Source organism: Mustela nivalis (assembly GCF_964662115.1).
Source record: "Mustela nivalis genome assembly, chromosome: 2".
NCBI classification, from domain to species: domain Eukaryota; kingdom Metazoa; phylum Chordata; class Mammalia; order Carnivora; family Mustelidae; genus Mustela; species Mustela nivalis.
In genome coordinates this window covers 29164591-29171599 of record NC_139021.1, presented here as the reverse complement: position 1 = coordinate 29171599, position 7009 = coordinate 29164591, and the positions used below count along the sequence as shown (strand labels likewise).

Below are 7009 nucleotides of genomic sequence, written 5' to 3'. Positions count from 1 at the left end.
ATATATAAGAAGAAGATAAACTAGCTCTTTTAAAAAGGAAATACAAACTATGGCAAACTTGTGTAAAAGGTGAGTGAATATTGAATGTGAAATACTGAAAGGGTATTCGGAAGGAGAATTATCCTAGATGAGAAGTGAAGAATTATATATATAATGCATTATTTAGAAGGCAACAAAAATAATAATTATATATATAATGCATTATTTAGAAGGCAAAAAAAAGATATATATATGTTTATCTTTGATTTTTTATATATATATATATGTTTATCTTTTATTTAACTCCTCTCCCCGGCCTTCAACTAGGTGTAAGCATGTTGAGGGTTGGAATTTTACCCAAGTTTTTTTTTCATTCATTCATTCATTCATTCAGATTGAGATATAAATCAATAAAAAATAGTTATTGAAAACTGAATGAAAGAATCAAACTTCTTGGGCTTGACTAGAAGAATCTTATAGGAAAATTTCAGATTAACCTTGACTTTGGTTGAAGACACTAAAATGTAAATCAAAATCTTATTCACAGGCTATTTTATTTTATTTTTTTTAGCTACTGGAATTTATAGTTCAGTCTTTAGCTGTGAGATATCTCATCATAAATCTATTAAATCCAACATCTCACTTCCTGGACTAAAAGCTACAAATTTTATTTAGGTGACATTTGTGAGATAAATACAATTTCTAGGAGATAATTTGTAATATGGCCTAGCGTGATGATCCAGCCTGGAAGGAAGATAATATAATCCAGGTTCTCTTCTTTTTTAAAATTAATGAATTAATTTTATTATGTTCAGTTAGGAGCATATAGTAAATCATAAGTTTTTGATGTAGTGTTCAACGATTCATTAGTTGGGTTTAACACCCAGTGCTCATCGCAACATGTGCCCTCCTTAATACCCATCATCCAGAGCACCTGGGTGGCTCAGTTGGTTAAGCGACTGCCTTCAGCTCAGGTCATGACCCTGGAGTCCTGGGATCAAGTTCCGCATCAGGCTCTCTGCTCAGCAGAAAGTCTGCTTCTACCTCTGACCCTCCCCTTCTTGTGCTCTTTCTCTCTCATTCTCTCTCTCTCTCAAATAAATAAATAAAATCTTAAAAAAAAAAAATACCCATCACCCAGATACCCCATCTCCCCACCTCCTCCTTTCTGTAACCCTCAGTTTGTCTCTTCATTCTACCTCAATGATTCCAAATAATTAGTCACTCAATCTGTATTTTTGCAAAATTTTAACTAATTACAAACAATGTAAAAATGCTAACCTTAACATAAACATAAAAACAAAAATATTAAACTTCTTAAGTAAAGATTATTTTTAAATAAGAAAATTAACATAAAATGAGTTGTGCATATCAGTGAGCTAGAAATATGTTATAAAATATTCTTACAAATATTTGAAAAGATAGTAGCTTCAATATAATATGAAAAAAATTGATTTTTAGTTCAAGTGAGTTTCAAAACAACCTTGGTATTTTGACCTTTTCCGAAACAAATGAATCATGCACAACCTGACCAGATGACTTTTTTCCAGAAATGGCTCAAACTCTAGCCATGTTTCCACCATTACCTTGTGGCAAGAGGGAATATTGACAAGTAATGACAGTTACTTTGACTTCTTATTTTTGCCATAAAATCCATCTTTCTGTACTGATCAGCATTTTATTTGTACTTAGGCATGAGACCCAACATGGCTAATTGGCTTTGGAACCGTGAGATTGGATTAGCCAAGGTCTTCTCCGATCCTTTTTATAAGACTTGCATTTAAGGGTATATAGATAAGTTGTATGTATATATATATATATCTATATAAATATAAGAGTATATAGATAAGTTGTGACAAGCTGCAGCGGTCCAAGTTTTGACATTTTGTTTTTACTCTTACTCTAGCACCCCCAAATTCAGTATAGCCTTGAAAGAAATCACCACAGATAGTGTTTTGACCATGGCCATACATAGATTTCAAGTTAAGAAGCCAGTTTTCACATTGCCTTTCTCCTGGAGATAACAAAAATGTTATCACTTCCAGAACAAAACACTAGACTATAAAATGCATTAATCCTTTTTACATTTTTCAAAGAAAAATTATTTTCTTTGAAAAAGAAAGGACTATATCTTTTCATAGAAGAGAAATTCTTTTTCCCCAGTTTATTGAGAAATAACTGACATACATCACCGTATAAGTTTAAGTTTAATGTGTACAGCAAGATGATTTGGTTTACACATATTGTGAAGTGATTACCAAAATAGCTTTACTTACTATCTACCATCTCATATAGATATTTAAAAAAAAGAAAAACAAAACAAAACATTATCCTTGTGATGAGAGCTCTTAGGATCAACTCTCTTAACAGCTTTTCTACATGTCATATAGCAGCACTAACTATAGTAATAATGTTGTACATTATAGCCTTAGTATTTATCTATCTTATAACTGGAGGCTTGTACCTTTTGACTATGTTTCTCCAATTTTCTTCCCCGTACCCTCAATCTCTGGTAACCACAAGTCTGATCTCTTTCTATAACCAAAGTTTCCTTTTTTTAGATTCCACATATAAATGAGATCATACAGTGTTTGTCTTTCTCTGATTTATTTCACTTAACATAATGCCTTCAAAGTCTACCCGTGTTGTCACAAATAGGATTTCTTCATTTTTATGGCTGAATAACATTCGTGTGTGTGCGTATATATATAAATATATATATTTATACACACACCACTACTTCATCTATTCATCCATAGATGGAATAGATGGACACGTGGTTGTTTTCCCGTCTTGGTTATTATAAATAATGCTATGAACATGGGGATACAGATATCTTTTTGAGTTAGTGTTTTCATTTCCTTTGGATGTATTGGATATATTCCCCAAAGTGGAATTGCTGAATAATATGCTAGCTCTATTTTTAATTTTTTGAGGGACTTCCATACTGTTTCCAAAGTGACTGTTCTAATTTCTGATCCCACAAAGAGAACACAAGTGTTCCCTGTACTCCACCTCTGTGCTTGCATTTGTCATCTTTTATCTGTTTGATCATGACCCTTAAAACAAGCATGAGGTGATAGCTCATTGTGGTTTTAATTTGTACTAATGACTAGTGATTTTGAACATCTTTTCATATACCTATTGGCCTTTTTTGTATCTTCCTTGGGAAAAAAAATGTCTATTTAGGTACTTTTCTCATTTTTTAATTGTTTCTTTTTTGTTGTTTTTTTGGGGGGTTTTTTGTGTGTTTTTTGTTTTTTGCTCTTGAGTTTTGTGAGTTCTTTGTATATTTTTGATACCAATCTCTTATCAGGTAAATGGTTTGCAAGTATTTTTTCCCATTTCATAGTTTGTCTTCCCTCCTGGTTTATTGATTTTTTTTTTTTTTTTTTGCTTTACAGAAGTTTTTTTTAGATGTAATCCCACTTGTTTATTTTGTTGTTCCTTGTGACTTTCAGGTGTGATTTCCAAAAAATCATTACCAAGGACCATATCAAGGAGCTTTTATCTTATTTTTTTTTCTAATATTTCATGGTTTTATATCTCACACTTGAGTCTTAACCAATTTTTTTTTCAAAACCATTCATTCTTTATTTGCATATAAACATTTCACTGTTTTTATTTACATAACCACCTTTCTCCTAGACAAGCACTGTTAGCAAACATAAAGCAAAGATGACTTGATGACAATCCTATGCAATTTTCTTTTTTGGAGGGTCTTCTCAGCAGCCAGTTATCACATGGCAATTTTCACAGTTTCAAAGAACTTTTCTTCATTTTTTTTTTAATTTATTTATTTGACAGAGAGAGATCACAAATAGGCAGAGAGGCAGGCAGAGAGAGAGAGAGGAGGAAGCAGGCTCCCTGCTGAGCAGAGAGCCCGATGAGGGACTCGATCCCAGGTCCCTGAGATCATGATCTGAGCCGAAGGCAGCAGCTTAACCCACTGAGCCACCCAGGCACCCCAGAACTTTTCTTCATTTTAAAACACCTGGTGGTAGTTATTGTCAAATAGTTCAATCAACCTTATATTCGCTTTTATAATATAACTTCAAGTATGTGTATTATTTAACCAACACAAACCTCAAAAACAAAATCCCAACAACCAAACACTATCTCATTTCTGGTGCCATGAGATGCGAGAGTACCACCTATTTTTCTGTTTTAGTGGTTAAAAATGGAATCCAGTTTTAGCACCCATCTACAGGAGTTAGAGGTTAACAACAACATATGATCTACTTACTGGAAGGTAGCAGTCTTAATATCCCCTCAGAAGGACATCTGTTCCTTATACTGCATCCTGGCTCATGGAAAAGAATAATATTAATGGGGGCAGGGGGAAGGACAGACTTTTAATTAAGGCTTTTTAGTTTAAATCACTTTAATACTAATGTCATATTTCCCTAAAGTATAGAATTATATCACATATAAAATATCTCAAGGAATTATGTGGTTGCAGATACATCAAGATAGACCACATTTAAAATGTTAAACATGGCTTAAATATAGAACAGAGGAAAATCAGAAAAATTAATGCCAGTGATCAAAATCCCATCTTTTTAGCCAAAATGCTATCTCATCACTCCATTTCAAAAATGAAATGAAAGATTCTAAACGAGAGATAACTTTTTACATAAAAACACACAAAACTGTGAATAACGATATCAGTTATTAGACATGGTAAATACAAGCAAAGAAAATAAAGTGCACCTTTACAATATATAAAATTATAGACCCAGTAATCACCTTTTAAAATTGGTAAATAGACTGAAATATAAAAAGTACCTGACATAGCAAAGTTAGATAGAAACGAAAAAAATTTCAGTTGAAAAATAACAATTTTTCAGTACAGCAGAGGGACAAATAACCTTTTATTAAAGCTATTAGATTTGGAGACTCTTGAATATTTCAATTTTGCATAGGAGAAAGGAAAGCCATTCTTCTAGAAGGCACTTACTGCCTTCAATGTGCAAGAAAATATGTGTCATAGGACTGCTGGTTCTTTTGTTTTATTCCTTACTCTGCAAGGGAGACTGACTGTGTAGTATTGCTGAGGAACTCTCAGTCAGCAGGCTCTCCCACATCCTCTTCAGGGTGCTCAGTCCACAGTGTCACAGATCTCCTTTACTTTCTGGTGGAAGTCTTCTGATTGATCTGCATATGCGTAATGCCCTGCCCCAAGAATGGCTATTGTCTTCACAAATGAATGTGGTTGTAAAGACTGGATGCTGTTGCCAGAATTGCCATCTATGCAGGATCGGGTGCCGTAGATCACCGAAACTGGAATGTCAGGGTGCATTTTACCAGTTCACTGGAGCATAAGGAAGAGTCATATTTTTGAATGCTGTCTCACCACTTGGAGTCTGCACATTACATGGTAGATGTATTCTGTCATGGTGTCATCTTCAAACATTGAAGAATACTTCCATTTGAAATCAGGCCTTAAACACTGCACTAGACTTAAGCCAAAGGGTCCTGTAATTCTGAGGCTAGGTAAAGGATTAAAGGGAGTCAGTGCTTCTCCCAAGGCTCTGATCCACACTGGGATTGGTCTGTCTTGATCAGCAAGTTCTAGTGACTCAGGAAAACCCCAAGGCTCCACTAAAATGAGATGATTAACCCTTGACAGGTACTTCAGTGAGTAAGCAGCAGCCAAGAACCCACCCAAGTTGTGCCCAAGCAAGATCACTTTGTCCAATCCTAGGGCACATCTCCATTCTTCAGTGGATTCCACAAATTGATTCTCCACTTCCGCATCATTGTCAAACCTAGCCTACTACTTTGTCCAAAGCCCGACAGGTCAAAAGCATAGATGGGTTTATCAGTGCAAAGATCTCCAAAAGTCAGTGCCCTAAATAACCTCATTTTACCTTAATTTCCTCTTTATAGGCCCTATCTCCAAATACAGTCATATTCTGAGATACTTAGGGTTAGGACTTCCAGTTTATGAATTTGGGGGATGGGGTGTGGTCACAGTTCAGCCAATAAAGAGGAGTGACTGCTTAATGGGTAGGAGTCTTTCTTTTAGGGTAATGAAAATGTTCTGGAACTAGATAGTGGTGGTGGTTGCAAGCATTGTGAATGTACTAAATGACATTGAATTGCACCCTTAAAATGGTTAATATGGTAAATTTTATGCTGTGTGTATCTTGCCACAATAAAAAGTCATTACCTAGTCATATTGATTTCATCTTGTAAAATGAATCATATCAGTGTACATTTGCCATCTCTACCACTCTAGCCAAAGCCAGAATTATTTCTTGCATGATATATGTCAAAAGTTTCAAACTACTCCTTGTTTCCACCCTCGCTCTGCTCCAATTTGTTCTCTGCTCTGAAGCCAGCCCGGTCTTTTGGAAATGTGGATTTAATTATGTCACTCCCCAAATTAGAACATTTCAATGATTCCTCATTTTATTTAAAATCAAGTTCCAAATTTCTGTCTGTGGCTACAGGCCCATTATGCTCAGGTCTTTGTCTATACTTCAGCTGTGTTTCTCCCCCACTGCCTAAATTTGCTCTAATCTCAACCTGTCATCTTTTAACTTTTATCAAGCCAGGATCTTTCTTATCTCCCGCTACTGCATATTCCATTCCTTTCACCCCCACTGCCCTGCCTCCACTCTTGGCCTACCTAAAATCCATCATCATTAACTTAACTTAAATGTCACTTCCTCAGATAGATTTTTCTCTGATTTTTCCATTTAAATTATTCTTTTTTATAACACCCTCTTTCTTTCTTCAAAGTACAGAGACAATTAAAATTACCTGTGTATGTTTATCTGTTTAATGTCTGTCTCTTCTACCAGATTATAAGCCCTGTGAGAACAGCAACCTGTGTGTTTGATTAACTACTTATCCTCAGCATGCAGTACATAGTTGGCACTGAATATTTTTCATTCAAAAATATTATTTGATAAATAAATGAAAATGTTAATAGATTTAGACTAGAACATTTCAAAAGCTTTAGCCACCAAGTGATAATGTGGTTTATAATTAAATTTTTCTTTTCCTTAATTTCAGTGAC

General features: G+C 34.6%; 1 pseudogene across 1 annotated transcript; it reads right to left on the bottom strand.

The window, feature by feature from the left end:
- Positions 1–5046: 5046 nt before the first annotated feature.
- LOC309858708 (1-acylglycerol-3-phosphate O-acyltransferase ABHD5 pseudogene) lies at positions 5047–5847 on the bottom strand (annotated as a pseudogene). Its single transcript has one exon. The product of its transcript is annotated as a 1-acylglycerol-3-phosphate O-acyltransferase ABHD5 pseudogene (transcript).
- Positions 5848–7009: the final 1162 nt, after the last annotated feature.